Genomic DNA, 16,848 nt, shown 5'->3' with positions numbered 1-16,848 from the left:
CACTCCTGCCTGGAATCCTCTGAACAGAGTGATGCAGCTGTAGGATAAGCAGTGTTGCACCATTTATTTAAAAAAGTTAAGCCTTATCTTATATTAGTGCCCACCATTCGCTATTGTGTTATTGTAATATTGATTGTGTATGCATTCTAACTGCTAACTATTCAGATTCAAGTGTGTGAATATATGAAAGATCAAATACCAGAGAAGAAAATAAGTTACTTGCCTGTAACTGTAGTTCTCCAGTACTTGTATCTTTCATAGATTCACATGCCCCCCAACCCAAATAGGCTCCCCTTATTTTCTAAGATTCTCTTAGCCCATTTGTGCTTGAAAATCTGAGGGAGTAAAGCCTCTGTGGAGAGTTTTCTACTGGGTGTTGTGACCTGATTGGCTGAACTTTGATTCTTAATAAGTAATGTGGATACATTATTGAAGTGAATGTTTCTAGCCATTATAGACTATATATATATATAATTATATAGTGCTTTCTAATTGTACGTGTGGACTCCCGCTTCGATGATGGGGAATGATTCAAGCATGTCAATCCATGAAGGATACCAATACTGGAGATCTGCAGTTACAGGTAAGTAACTTATTTGCTTGTAGATCAGTTCTAAATGCTCCCAGTCCTGGGCAAAAATGGGGACAGAGGAATAAGGTCAAAAGGTGATTGTCTAGGAGCCCACAGTTTTGCCAAATGGTGCTATTGGAATTAAAAACCCTGACTCTTGGTTCCACAGTTTCCAACTAACTCACTAGAACAAAACTAGGCTGGTAGTGATTCTGATGGAAAAGCCAATGTACTGTCTTCCCAAGCAGATGTCACTGTGTTGTTGTCCATGTACAGATGTGTAATTTATTGTTAATTTTCAGCATATTTAGATAAATTCTGGTGGTGGTGTTTGCCCACCTCAGTAAGCTGCCCACCTTGTTAGATGTCCTATCAATGTTTTTTTTTAATGAGCACCAGTGATGCAACAGATAACCCAGTTCTTGTGGCACTGGTACTGCAGATCCAGCAGGCAGTGTGAGAGCCTGTAGTGACACATGTCTTACAACTCCTCCTTGTTTGCTGCACTGCCCAAAAATAAAACACTTTCATTTGCCCTCAGCGCTCATGCCCTTCCAGTGGGAGGCAGAATCTAATAGTTCCATCACGTCCAACCAATGGGTCCTTTAAACTATTTGAAACAGCTATCTGGGACCTACTACCTCACAGTGCCTTCCTAATGAAGGACAGATTCAAGATGCTCACATTTGCTCATACCCTCTCTGCTTCGGATCAAGGTAACTGGATGGTGTCCCTGGACTTGCAGGACATTCATTTTTATAAACCCTTTCTGCAGTTCCACAGTTGTTGTCTGCGGTTCTAGATGAACCTCGAGTATTTTCAGTTTACTGTGCTCCTGTTCTGCCTCAACAGCACCCTTCGGTGTTCACAAAAGGGATGGAGGTTTTTGTTGCCCATGCTCAGATATCAGGAGTTGCTATATTTCCATATCTCAATGACTGAATGCTGAAGGTGGGCTTGCAGCAGTCTGTCGTGGACTGTTTACAAACTATGGCAGAAACCCAGACTTATTTGGATTCACCATCAATGAGCCAAAGTCTTCCCTGGTTCTCTCCTGGTTCTGTCTAAGAGGCTTCCATTCAACAGGGTGATCCTGGATACAGTGAAATTCAGGGCTTTCCCTCTACAGCAATAAGTCCAGGACATTCAGGCTTTGATCCTGATATTTTGGGATCACTCCTTGAACAGATGAGAGTGGTTCTGAAGTTTCTTGGTCTCTCAGGCTCCTACATCCTCCTTGTCAACCCCACTAGGTGACACACGTGCCCCCTACGGTGGAAAGTAAAGTCCCAGTGGGCCTGGCAATATGGCTGCCTTTCCAACACAATCCAGCTCAAGACCTGTGGTAGTAGTGGACTGACAACAGCAGGCCACATTCCCTCCCCTACCCAGAAATGACACTGATGATGCATGCATCACTCCTAGTTGGGATGGTGTGGTCACCTGAGTGAGGGAGAGATCACAGGACTGAAGTGGAGGACTGGCTCTACATCAGTCTTTTGGAGGTGCAGGCCATTTGTCTGATTTAGGAGGCCTTTCTGCTGTCTGTGAAAGAAGACTGGTGCAGGTTCTCACAGACCACACCACTGCAACGTCGTACTGCAACAAGAAGTGGGTTGGGATTAGGGTCCTAAATCCTGTCCCAAAAGGCCTTCCATCTCTGGAGATAGTTAGATCAACAGGGCATCTTCATGGCCACCAAACACCTGGTGGGGTCCCTGAATGCCAGGGCAAAACAAACTAAGCACACATTGTCTGACAGATCACAGGTGGCAGCCACATCCAGAGGTTGTTCATGGTATCTTCCACCAGTGAGGAGAACCCGGGATAGATCTTTTCTCCACTGTCCTCAGGTATCACCAGTTTTGTGTGCTGGAGTTCCCACAAGTGCACTAGTTAGGTAATTTGTTTAAGTGGAGTTGAACAAGGGAATCCTGTACCCCTGCGGACCACTTCCTCTCCTGCCCGAGTTCTGAAGAAGATCGGGAGCGACCAGGCACAGGTCATCTTGGTGGCCCCAGATTGGGGCGGGTGAGGGTAGGATCCATGCCTTCTGTGAAGGACAATTTATCTTGTCAACAGTTTCCTCTTCCAGAGGATCTTCTCTCTCAACAACAGGGCAAGGTCGTCCACACAAATTTATACAATCTACACCTTTATGCATGGAAAATGAGTGGTGGCAATTGATTGTGTTTGATTTGCCACCTAAAGTAGATGTCATCTTTGTTGGTATGCGATCCTTCTCAAAATCCGTTTATGCCGGCCTCTAGGACAAATATGTGACCTGGTGGGGTGCTTGACCTACAGACACCTTATAGGTGGAGCTGTTGGATGTCTTGATGTTTGTTTTGTCTTTTGCCCAGCAAGGCCTTGAAGTAGGCACCGTCAGAGGTTGTGTTGGCCATTTTGGCATGTCTGTATTTGCTGGACCAACCATCCTTGTTCATATTATGTGGTGTGATGAGGTTCATTGAAGGCTTGACACTCCTTTCCTTCCACAGCATTTGTGATGCCACATTGGAACCTCAACTTGGTCTTGACATTTCTCATGTGTACACACTTTGAGCCGTTGCCTAGCTGCTCGCTTTGCCTCCTGACCCTGAAGTCTGTCTCTCTCATTGCGATTACTTACCCCAGCTTGTCACGTAACTCTACCAGCTCTGTGTCACCCCTTGAAAGAAGAGTAGAGGCACCACTGGTTGGACACCCACTCTAAGCTTTTATATAGATCCTTGAGTAGACAATCAACTTTTTTGGAGGAAAGAAAGGGAAGGCTGCATTAAGATCTGCTGCCGACTGGCCAAGAAACAGATCCCAGAATGTCAGAGAGCTCATTCCACCAGGCAGCTACTACTCCATTAGAGTGAGGAATGCCTGTCATAGATATCTACCAGACTGCAACGTGGGGCCAGCGCATACATTCACAAACCACTACTGCCTTGACAGCCAAGTCTGATGTGAATGATACTTTGCTTGCTCAGTACTGCAAGACTTGTTGGTCTGAGACCACATCATAGCCTCTCCACCATGGAGAGATATTGCTTTGGTATCTGTATTTCAAGGAGAGGAATCTGGGGTTAGCGGAATCCATCAGAATAACATGTTAATTGCCTCCTGTAACACATTTTCTGGTGAATAGTCTATATAACTGCTGCTTCCTCAGTGCCCTGCCGCCTCCCAGTTCAGGGGAGTGGCCTAATGTTAACATCTGAGAATCTCTCAAGTTAGTACCCAGCACACTGTAACCAACAGTTGTTTATGCCCTGCATCTGAAGAGCAGAAAGGGAAAAGATAAGAAATGGGCATCAGTGCCTAGCGGTGGCACTTATATGCAGCTCTACTCAGTCACTTCCAGTGGTATGGAGCTAACAAGGAGTCAAATGGCACCACTTATCGATGCACATGTGAACTGCGAAGAAAAATACCCAGATCCAGCATGGGGTCATATCATGTTGGGCTTTTCAGGTGCAGCACAGAGCCTGCAGGGTGTAAAGTGAATACAATTTACCCGATATCTGTCTGACTTAGTGCTTTGCTTTCAGACAACACAGCTCAGAAAGAGGCAAACCTTGTTCATTGTTTCTGGGCTATTTGAATATAAAGCGCAAAATTGGAGGAATATTAGGTTAAATGAATTTGTATTTCCTCCTCTGGGTAAAATTAATTTGCGTTACCGACTTGGCTCTGAGCTCCACCAGGAAATTCTAACATGATACAGCCCCTAGCACCTGGGAATGTAAGTGGGCATAACTCACATAGTTCAGTATCGCTTAATCACACAAATTAGCGTAAGAATTCTGTGAGATTACACTTGAATTACAACTTGCTAACTGTAGTCTTGGAGTGGGATTTACCCCAACATACTACTGACATGTAGCACGATTTCTTTAGAGCAAAATCTCTCCTTGCGTCCAAAATGGATGCAAGGATGCATTTTCGTTAAGAAACGGTGTTAAATGCAGCACAATATGAATAGCTAGCAGCGGCTCTCACTCGCTAAATGTGCTCTCACAGAAAGAGTTTTCACCCAAATTGCTCTTGATTATGTGAGCAGGGGTAATTAGGTAATTATCAGTATTTCAGCGTCAAAGAGTATTGGAAATTACTGTAGCTACTGGGATTAGCCCAGAGTAATCAAAATTCTGCCCAAGCCTAATTCTAAGGTGAGGGAACTGGTGTTAGAGAGAGTATCCACCAGAAAGACCAGTAGTGAAAGTAAGTCACTTATTCTTTGCTTTACAGAAATAAAGGAGATGCTCTTCTCTTTGCTGTTTTTGTATTGTATTGTATTGTATTGTAGCATTTATTTAGCACTTACTACCCCCTGCATGGGACACTGAAGAGCTTGCCTACATGAGTAGCATGCTACACCATTTAGGGTGTGTGGCTGAAAGGATGTTGTTCTTGTCTTGATCCTATGTGAGAAGTGTTTCCATGTTGTGCATGATGACCACTGAGGTGCAGTTATTGCGTTATGGGACGCAGCACATAGCAATGTGTTGGATGATGAAGTGTGAGAGTTAAATGTGCAGTTTCATGGTTTTCAGTATGCTGTTAGCTTTCAACAGCTCTGCTGGTCCCTTGATGGTATTTCATTTAATATAGTCTGCTTAGTGGGTTACTTCCGTAGGTTGTCCAATATGAGATTTTGTTTATAGTTGTGGTCTTGAGCTGGCGAGTTGGAGTGAGGGAGAGGGAGAGAAAGAGAAGTAGACACATCTGTAGGGGGTGAGCATTTTTAGAATCATCTCCTATCGTAGTGTCATTGTGAGATGTAAAGAAGGGGTCAGATTGTATAGATATTTGGGACCTCAGTGAATGGACTGCATTAAAATCCTCCAAAACTGTCTAATACTGTGTGCCAGAACCCTTCAATTATTCCATGTCAGTTCATTTGGTGATGTGTGGTTTTTGACTGTACAGAGCCGGTGATGGTCAACCCTCATAGCAAATATGTAGAATGTTAATTTAATCGGTATACGTTACAATTTGTTGTTAATAGCTAGATATTATATTTTTGGTTTCATTGTGGGCCATATCAGTTTTATATGGAAGTACATAACTATATAATGTTATGGCAACTCCATGTTAGCCCTTTAAAGCAGTTTGCAAGTTCAGCTGTTTGCAATTTGTGGGTTGTAAGCTGAGGGTTGTGCTTTAGGGTGTTTTCTTGGCTCTGTTGACTATCTGCAGGTGGTGCACTTATCTAGGAAATAGACAAGTTTTTAACTATTTTCAGAAGCGTATATGTTCCTGGGTGTTTCTAATGCTGGCTGGTATTGAGTTCCAGAGCTTGGTAGCTTGTACTGAGAAAGCAGTGGCTCCTAAGGATTTCTTATGGTCATGTTGTACAGTAATAAGTGGTGCAAGCCTTGAGTGTTCTTTTTGGTTTGCACTGCTTAAAATTAAGTTGTAGGTATAGCAGTCCTTTTCCTTGGAGAGTTTGTGGACAATGCAGATTGCACTGAGCCTAGCCCTCCTACGTATAGGTAGCAGTTGAGCCATTACAGGATTTTGGTAATGCGTTCTGTTCGGTGAATGTGGAGAAGAAGCCTTGCGGGCAGCATTTTTAATGAGTTGTACTTTGCCTATTATAAGTGCGGGTCTGTCAGGATACAGGAGGTTGACATAGGCAAGCTGGAAGATTAGGTGCTTGAGGATGACGTGCAGTTTGTTTTTATGCAAGGTATAGGCATATGCGATGTCATGCTGGAATCAATATACATATATTTTCTTCGTGAGTTGTCCAGATCTGCAGATTTCTAAGTAGAACAGCTCAAATCTACATCAAATGTAGAAGCGTGCCAAGTTCTATATTTGCACGATCCCCTGAAGTAAGAGGAACAGCTGTGAGGTGCTGGGCACACAAAAGCAGAGCCTCGGTTATTATAAAGAAATGCGACTTTCAGCTTGAATAGGCTGTCATTGCTGTTGAAAGTGCCTAGATACCATCCGGTCTAATCATTTACTGAACGTTATGTGTATATCATTAGGTCTGTGTTGCAAGCGCAGCTTTCTGCTACTTACTATGGGCCTCATTACAACCTTGGCGGGCGCCAATGTGGCCGTACTCCCGCCGTGCCCATTCTGACATCCCTGCTGGGCCTGCAGGGATGTCGGTCGCAACATGGGAGCCGGCTCCTAATGGAGCCAGCGGTGTTGCGGCCGTGCAACGGGTGCAGCTGCACCCGTCGCTCTTTTCAGACAGTGAAAAGCAGTGTGGGGCTGTGCATGGGGGCCCCTGCACTGCGCATGCCAAGTGCATGGGCAGTGCAGGGCCCACCAGGGGCCCCGCGACTCCCCTTGCCGCCAGCCTTTCCATGGCGGTTCCTACCGTCATGGACAGGCTGGCGGGAAGGGGACTTGTAATCTCCTGGGAAGCGCTGCAAGCAGCGCTGACCTGGAGGATTAAAACCGCCGGGACCACCGTGGCGGAAATCCGCCAGTCCCGGCGGAGCGACCGCGGTGCTTCCACCGCGGTCGTAATAGGCAAGTTTGCACCCTATGCCTTTAAAATATACACACAGTGAATGTTTCACTCCACCCATAGGAGTAATTTTCTTTGGCCTCTTGCTGTTGACTGTTTAATTTAACACTGCACTTCCTATGGAATGCTTGTGTTGCAGTGCACAAAGGACTGTTTCTATCTCAAAAGTACTCTGATTTATCACACATTAAATGATTTACCTTACAGATGTATTGTACACAAAGAAGTCATAATTTTCCTTTTGTGTTTTTTCACAGCAGCAGGCTTTTTTTAAATGTAAGCCAGGCCAATTAGTTTTGTCACTGCTTGTTTATTCATTGCATTGGCGACTCCCCGCAAACTCCTGAAGAGGTCAGTTAACCCCAGTGTCTGATTGCCCTCCACATGGTCCTTTTGGTGACCCAACTATTCCCGAGGCTGGCCATGGGAAGGGGGATTCCTGGGGACAAATGATCGCTACAGCTCACACGAGAAGCCTATTAGCAGCAAGAGCTCTCATCCTAGATAACCATGCACAACAATTTTAAGTAGACCCCCTGATGTTGTATTTGTGTTTAATATACTATGCCTCATTAGCCACGCTCCATTATTCCTTAATGTGGAAAATGATTCAGAATATCCTGTGAACAAATAGACCCCAGGGAGCAGCAAACAATGATTTCAGAAACATTTGGGCCTGTGTATGTCATACTACATAGGGCTATTGGGACAGATTATTGGGGTTTAGAATGTGTCCTCGCGACATAACTTCTCATGCACCAAGTATATTGCGTAATAGATACAGGGTTTAAAGGGACATATAGTGTTATATTGTTGTTGCTGAGTAAAAGCCGTCATCCACAACAGCATATGGAATAATTAATCATTCTCACAATGGAATCTCCACTTTTTCATGTTATTTGAGTGTGCCTGGACACTTCCACAGTCAGAGTTCACTAATTCGCTTCTTAGGTAATCTGCATGGCAAGATTTATTTACAATACCGCGATGACCCTGCGAAGCAGGCTTTAGTGTAATGTTCACAAGATGCCGTGCTCTGTGGAATTTGATTTGCATTTTACATGTTTTTCACTGATAGGATTCCTTTTAAGGCTCGAGCCCGGGAGTGCATGTGCCAGCGCATGCTTCTCGCTTGTGAGACTGTTGTGTATAGTAAAGGGCTTTGAGCTAGCCTGCGCTTCTCGCTTGCGAGACTCTGTTGTGTATAGTAAAGGGCTTTCAGCCAGCCTAGTCTGTCGCATACCATATGTTGGATTGTGTGACACTGTGCTTTACAGCCCTGTCATTCGTCACTGCAGGCTTGGCATCATTTCTGTTCCTAAGGAGGAAGCAGAGATCAAGCACTGATTGATTCAACTTAATCAGTGCCTTCTGAAATGATTGAGGTACTATTTTGTTGTATTTACCTTCTAGTGCCTTGTTAACAGAAGGCGTGTGACTGTCAAAAATGTGCCCAGTAGGACATACGAAACTGCAAACGTTAATTTTGTATAGCAAACTTTCTTTAGTAAGCCAAGTCGTCTTTTCTCACTTCACGCTCATGATTTCTTTTGCTTTTGGTCCTGGGTGCTGTTCTCAAAATAAGATGATTATGTAGTTCTAAATATTGCAAAGAGACATTGTTTCTTTATTGTGTGTAATTTCTGAAATGATGCTTTAACACATAATAGTACCCCAATCTACCCCACTCTAATCCACTTCACCCCTCACCAATCCACCCCAATCCAATCCACTCCAAAACACCACACTCCAATCCTTCCAACCCACCCCAATCTAAGCTGCCCACTCCAGTTTGCCTTACTTCAATCCAAAACAATCTACACCACTCCAAAACAATCTGCCCCACTCCAATCCAAAACAGTCTGTCCCACTCCAATCAAAAACAATATGCCCCACTCAAATCCAAAACAATATGCCCCACTCCTGTCTACCCAGTCCAAAACAATGTGCCCCTCTGCAATCTGTTGCACTCCAATCCAAAACAATCTGCCCCACTGCAATCCAAAACTGTCTGCCACACTGCAAACCGCGTCATTCTAATCTGCTTCACTTTAACCCAAAACAATCTGCCCCACTCCAATCCAAGAATATATGTCCCACTCAAATCTGCCCTACTCCAATCTGCCCCCCTCCAATCCAAAACAATCAGCTGCACTCCAATCCACCCCTCTAGAGTCTGCCCCACTCCAATCCCAAACAGTCTGTCCTACACCCCAGTCTGCCACACTCCAATCCACCCCACTCCAATCCAAATCAAGACGCCCCACTCCAGTCCACCCACTCCACTCAACCCACACCACTCTACCCAAATCCAATCCACCCCACTCTACTCCAATTCACCCCACTACCTCAATCAACTCCAACCCACTCCACCCTATTCCACACCACTCCACTTTATGACACTCTCTACCACTGAACTACTGAAGTCTACTCCCCTTTACTCAACTCTACAACACTCTGTGACACTCCAACAAATCCACTCTGTGACACTCTACTCCTCCACTCCACTCTGACACTCCACGCCACCAACTTTTAGCCATGCTGTACACTGGTGTACAACATGCCAAAACAGATTGCCAAAACCAATAGCTCTTGTATATGTGAGACCTATTGACTTTGCCAATGCATGACAGGTCAGGCTTCAAAGCGGAACTGTCACTAGACGTAATGCGATCAACCTAAAAAAAGAGCCTTCAAGATTACTACAGGGAGGGTCTTTGGCTCCATCCACATGTTGGTAGACAGGAGTACATGGTTTGATTGAGCAGATGTTGTGTGCTTCCACACAAAAGAGCGTTACCTCTACACACAGCTTTGATTATTTGTCAAGCAGCCTTAGCCAGCAGCAGTATGGCTGGCTGAGTTTGAACTTTCCGGTGCACACACATGCCATTGTAATGCTGTTAAAGTGTCTTAGATAACAAGATAATTTTCAGCTTTTGTATTTCTCTGGCAGCATCACAGAAGGGCTGTGGGCAGTCTTTATGGAATGTATTGCAGTTAAAGCCTTCTGCCTTTCCATCAGTAACTTTATTTTAGACTTCAGAGTGCACTTTTGAATTGAAAAGCGGTATGGGATGTTCAGCGCTACACTAATCTACATGGATTTTTAGACGTGGCGTGACAGTGCCGCTGTCGCCTTATGTTATGTGAGCAACAATAATGTAGAAGGTTTGCTCTATGAGAGTTCTGTTAGGCCCTCCTAGGAGAGATTGTATTTGTCTTATCCAACTGTGATTTTGCTTACTTTTCTAATTTTATGACTGATGGTTGCCCTGTAGAGAAGGTGTCTCCAACCAGTGTAGCCTTGCATTAATTTTTATCTAAGTACAGGGTCACATATTCCTCTTAAAGTTAAGGGAAGACTGTGTTTGTTTTAGATTATCACCAGGCTGCAGAAAGCAGGGCCTGATAATGAGCAGTACTAAGTGAGATTTATGACCCAGTGTCTGCTGAGGCAAAGAGGTGAAGAACTAAAGCACTGAAGTATTTAACTCTTAAATAAAGCCATTGTCAACTCAATATTAGAGTGTGAGAACAAAATGATGTTTCTGAATGCTGCTAAACGGGAAACAATTTAAATGAAATTTACCTTAATGATTAACTCTTCATTTAAATTTTCTCCCATTTCAAACTGTCACATTTAGAAACAGCAGGCCTCCTGCTCCCATTGGCCAGTAGACACTGTGCTGTATGTAGAACTAAAAAGTTCAGTCATTTTCTTAAATGGGAGAAATTTAAAGTGCAAAAAATGTTCAATTTTTCGGAAAAAAATTCATAACATTCTTCTGCACTGTAAATGTGTGCACTGTCAATTAAAAAAAATTGTTGTATGTTTGTGTTATGCATGTGACGGTGCTACACACAGTGAATGGTATGTCCTTTGCCAGAAGTACATACAACACAGGTTCTCAGTCACCCCTACACATATATCCCATTCATATGCACACATGTTCATACATCCCCAAAGATCATGCTCTCACTGGCATTCATGGCATCCCTGTCATTGTGCCCCTAATCAAAGTATTTTGTTCAAACCATCGTATCTGGCTCTATGGATATTAGGCTTAAAGTTCATGAAGCTGGGTGTGGCAGTGTTTGGTAACAATGCGCAAGTTGTTTAGCCTTCAGTAGTTCATGATGATTTTTACTGATCAGAAGTATTTCTCACTTCAAAAACTGTTGGCGACCCCTGTTGTAGAAAATACAACAATCAACATTCTTGAACTAAGTTGTTTATCGTGACAAGCTAAAGGCCTGAATGTAGAACTAGGAAATATTATGTCCGATACCATAGGTCTGGTCTGCTTAAAATTAAACACTATTTAAAGGCAGTCTAACGTATTTATTGTGAAAAGCATTTGTTAAAGCCACCCACTCTGACAAACCCAGGGGGGGTGTTTCTTTGTAATGATTCTTGCTAGGCCCTGTTGCCAGAAACTGTGAATATATATATTTTGCAAGCCGTGTTGTTCTACATGTTTGTAATTTTATACCTCAATGCATGTTGGTTACCAATTTATATGCACTTGAATGGGCTGATGTTGTAAAGGCTGCAAAGACAATTTAAAAGGGTTTAATGAACTTTGGTTCATTGGGAAAAGTCATGTCAGATTAAATAGATATGAACTATCTATTATTATACGTTATTACAAGGTCATTCAGCCTGACCTACTCATTGTGAATGTAATTTCACAGATTACAGTAGTAGATGAGGGCCTTGGTGTTGGTGACCCACCTAAACAAACATTGGGATAGACAATGTGCACTACGGTAATCCTTATTAGGCTTCATGGATTTTATATATTTTTGACAACTGTATTTTGTACTTATTTACAATTTTATTACAGTATACCTGATGGTTGCTTTGTGAGAAGGTTTATGACGAACACAGTAGGTCTGAGTTGGTTATTGTGACAAGCACATGAAAAATGTTTATGCCTGATTAAAATAAAATGTTACAATAGAGGCAGCAGGGCTGATATATTGATTGTGGAAAAAATATATTAATGTCAATAGGCATTTAAGGGTAGATTGTTATTACTCTGTGTATGTATTCTGTTACATGGAGAATCACAGATTATTGCAGTAAGCAAGGGTTGTGGTGCTGGTTCACCTCCTCTGAGGCCATGGGGTTGGAAGATGTGCACTGTCAGAATCCTTCATATGCTGTATTAAGAGAAATGTTATTTTGCTTTGCCAACTGCAAGTATGCATACTATGTAATTCAGTGACTGTATGCCTCATATTTACCTTGTGGGAAAGCTTACACTCAGTACAGGAGGCCCCAGTTGCATATGGTAAAAAGCTACTATGAGAAATTGGGTTTTTGGTTGACTGCGTTTTTAGCCCTGGTCAAGCAGCAACCACAATTTTTGTCAGGGTAAGGCACAGACAAACCCCAAATTAACCTGTGCTCACCCTCTGGCAGATTGGCACAGAACAGTTAGGCTTAACGTGAAGGCAATATGTAAAGTATGTGTGCAACACAACAAATAGTAAAACATTGAAACACCACACAAAAAGTATCCCACACAAGGTTAAAAAAAATGGAGTAGATTGTAATAAATAAAACAAGAACAAAATCTCAAAAATTCAATAAGCAGAACTTGAGCTATGAATTTTTAAAGGCTAAACTGTAAAATAGCGCCTAGAGGCAATAAGTGCCAACCGGGGATATCTGGTTGCACCGGACTAGGACAAAGACAAAACTTCAGGCCGATTGCAATGTAGCACACGGTGGCTACAGTGACCCCATTATTCCCGCTGATCCAAAGTACCTTAAATCCTGGTTGCGGAGCATTGTGGCATTCCGAACCACCCAGTAGAGGAGATGCGTCAATGATCTTCATGCAACAGCGACGATGCTTCAGTTTAATGATGTGGGTGAGGCTGTGGTGCAAATTCTCGATGTGTTGACATCAAGGATGCGTTGGCAAGTCTAGGCAATGCTTTGGTTCCGATAAATGCAGAAGCTCCAATGCGGACGTATGGCATGATTGTCGAGGCTGCCATCAACAACGGTACGAAAACCTTGTGCTGAGAAAAGCACTGCAGTGTTGGTTCCAAAGGCGATACACTAGTTTTGAGATCGTGATACAGTGGCAATGTGATTCCAGTTGTGCCGGTTCCGACCCACAGTGGTAGAGGTGATGCGTCAATTTTCTCCATGCACCAGCAGCGATGCATCGGTCCTGCACTGATAGCAGAGGATGCGTGGGTTCCATAGGAACATGCTTCTTAGTCCCACTTCCAGGACTGGGGTGGCACCACTTGGAAGAAAAGACTCACACATGACGGAGTCCAGGTACAGGAGAAGGCTGGTTGGAAGTCTTTTATGTCCCTGAGACTTTAGATCAGACGGCCAGCCAACTAGCCCTTGTAGTCAACCTTGGGTTCTGGGTTGGAGAGATTCAGGTCCAGTCCCTCTCACTCCCAGGCAAGAGGGCAGCAGCCACAGGTCAGCACAGGAGTCCAGCAAACCGTGGTCCAGCAGAATGTAAGGGCCTTCAGCATCACAGTAGTCCGTCCTGGCTGAGTATCCACAGGTCCAGTAGCATACTCAAGTGGTGGTGTCAGAGGTCCAGTACTTATACCCAGATGGGCCTTTGAAGGTGGGAGACTTCAAAGACATGCCTTCGAAGTGCACAGAGATCATGCCCGGCTGCAGACTCACTACAGCCTCACTATAGCCCTCACACAGCCTATTCAGGTGTAAGTGAGGCTGTGCCCAGCTCCTGCCTCCCATCCTGTCCAGGATGGCCCATTAAGCCCCATCAGGTCACACCTAAGCTCCCATTGTGCATGGCTGTTTAGGACAAATACACAAAGCCCAGCTGCCTTCCCACCTCAGACACGTGATCAGGCAGTAGAAAATACCAACTTTCTAAGAGTGGGATTTTCAGAATTGCAATTAAAAATCAGACTCCACCATAAGTTAAAATTTTTAATTGTGATTCAAGGGACACCAAACTTGGCGGCATATCACATTCCATTTGGAGATTGCACTTATAAGGTGTGATAAGGTGACTTCAATATTATTCTATGGGAGAGACAGGCCGTACAGTTGTGAAAAACTAATTTAAGAGTTTGTCACCACTAGGACATGTAAAATTTAAAAGTACGTGACACCCTCTCCTTGGGGCAGTCTAGGACCTACCTTAAGGATGACATATGTATTAAAAAGTAAGATTTGAGCCTGGCAGAAAGTTGACTTTGCCAGGTCAACATGGCAGTTTAAAACTGCACACACAGGCTTGGCAGTGGCAGGCTTCAGGCCTGTTTAAAGGGCTACTTACGTGGGTGGCACAATCAGTGCTGCAGGCCCACTAGTAGCATTTCATGTACAGGCACTGGGCACACATAATGCACTCTACTATTGACTTTTAAGTAAATTAAATATGCAAATGGGGATAAGCCAATGTTACCACATTCCAGGGACAGAGCACAAGCACTTTAGCACTGGTTAGCAGTGGTAAAGTGCACATAATCCTAAGGCCAGCAAAACCTAAGTGAGCAAAAGCAGGAGGCCTGAAAGCAATACATTAGGAGAAACCACCACAAGGAGCCAGGTCTAACAGCTATTGATATCAGTTAGAGGCCTGATTGGTTCACTAGGAAAAGATTTTTCTTATGCAATGGGTCTGATTTGTTTATTATGAAATTTATGTTAAATTCAGTAGGTCTGACGCACTGATTGTGAAAAGCATGTTAAAGTCAAAAGGCATTTAAGGGTGGATTGTTATTTTTCTGTATTAACGGCTACACATACATAGAAATGTTACATATTATTTTTGTCGGAAAGTAGTTTGGTGTTGGGTGTCACCTCTGACAAAAGCTATAGGTAGAACATTTGCACTGTAATTATTCTTGCTGGAATCTCTTCATGGCTGTCTGCCGGGATCCTGTAATAAAAATCAATAAATAATAAATATATCCATATATACAAATAAATATCCATATACATACACAGAGAAACTTTGTGCCAGCTCTCTTCTGCCAGTGGTCTGTCTGAGTGTATTTTACTCTGCTTCAGGCCATGACAGCATAATGCAAGCAGTTGAGTCCACATCAGTCATTGGCTTTCTTGCCCTGTGGAGTACAGTGTTTTCTAACAATATTTTTCCATCATTCTGAAAATGTGTGCTTCAGTGTAGAGACTAGTTTGGCATTGCTTTAGTTTTCAGTTTTCTCCTTGTGTACTCCCCCTTTCATTTATTTGCTTCTTTTTTATTTGAATGTTTCTTAAGAGGATACTAAGGTTGTCCAGGCGGTGCCTTCAGGTTTCTTGCTTGCTGCTCATTTCACTGCTGTGCACCATATCCTACTGGTCAAGTAATCTAACCCAGGAGAGTATTATGATATGCTGCTGTTGATAGTGTATCATTGTTTAACCATTACAAGATGGACAATATGTTGGTTCTAAATATGGCAGTCATGCTGGAACTTTAACACAGCAATAGACCATTTAGAATACCTTTCCAAGATGTAATCTGCTGCTTTGTTTAGTTTCGTTTTTGGAAGCGTATGCCGGCTGTGTTTAGACAGCAGCATGTTTTCTCTCTTCTACCTGTATTCTTTTAGTTTATCTTGTGTATGTGTTCTTTATTGTGGTTGTGGCAGTGTGTAAATGCATGAGTGTGTCAGTGGATCGATGAATGAATGCATGAGTGCAAAGATGAGTGACAAGGTGCATTATGATAATTCAGTGGCATAAAAGGTACTTCACTTATTAGACAGACCTATTGGCCTGTTGAGACATTGTAGGAAGCGTGACATCTTGGATTGAGAATGCTGCACACTCAGAAAAGTGGTTATTCCCAGATAGTGACAGACAAGTTAATTGGTTGTACTTAGCATTAGAGTACATTGCTATTAAGCCACAGAGGCAATTAACATTGGATTCCAGGATAAAAAACAGAGGGGGTCATTACAACACTGGCGGTAAAAGCCACTTACCACCGTGCAGAAGACCACCAACATACCGCTGCAGCAGTGGAATTCCGCCACAGCTATTAGGACCCGCATCCCGAAATCCGACAAAATTCAGACACCCACACAAGTCCGCCACACCAAAGGTCAGTGATAAACTGGCGAAAACAAAACCTCCACCGTCACGCCAACAGAAATACGCCCATGCTATCACGACCCACGAATCCACGTGGCGGTCTTTCAACCGCGGTATTCCATTAGCGGTGCACACCGCCGCACTTAAAATACACACACTCTTACAAAACACAGCCACATTGGACAATTCAAAATACACACACCTGATACACATACACACACCACTCCCACACACCCAATACAATATAAAACACACACCCACATCACCCACAAACCCCTACGACCAAAAATTCAGAAAGAAGGCCAGAGAGAGACACCACCATCCACAAACTAGCAGCCACAGGCACACAACACCATCACCCACACTACTTCCACGCACAAAACACCACACACCACTACATATCACCACACTTATCACCACATACACCACCCCACACATCACCTACACCACCCCATGGCACGGCAAAGACACCCCAGGTTCTCGGAGGAGGAGCTCAGGGCCATGGTGGAGGAAATCGTACGGGTAGAGCAACAGCTATTTGGATCACAGGTGCAGCACACCTCCATAGCTAGGAAGATGGAGCTATGGCAAAGAATAGTCGACAGGGTCAACGCAGTGGGACAGCACCCAAGAAATTGGTACGACATCTGGAAGAGGTGGAACGACCTACAGGGGAAGGTGCGTTCCGTGGTCTCAAGACACAACATCGCGGTACAGCGGACT

Source organism: Pleurodeles waltl, chromosome 6 (assembly GCF_031143425.1).
Source record: "Pleurodeles waltl isolate 20211129_DDA chromosome 6, aPleWal1.hap1.20221129, whole genome shotgun sequence".
In the NCBI taxonomy this organism is placed as follows: Eukaryota; Metazoa; Chordata; class Amphibia; order Caudata; family Salamandridae; genus Pleurodeles; species Pleurodeles waltl.
This window is presented reverse-complemented; position numbering follows the sequence as displayed.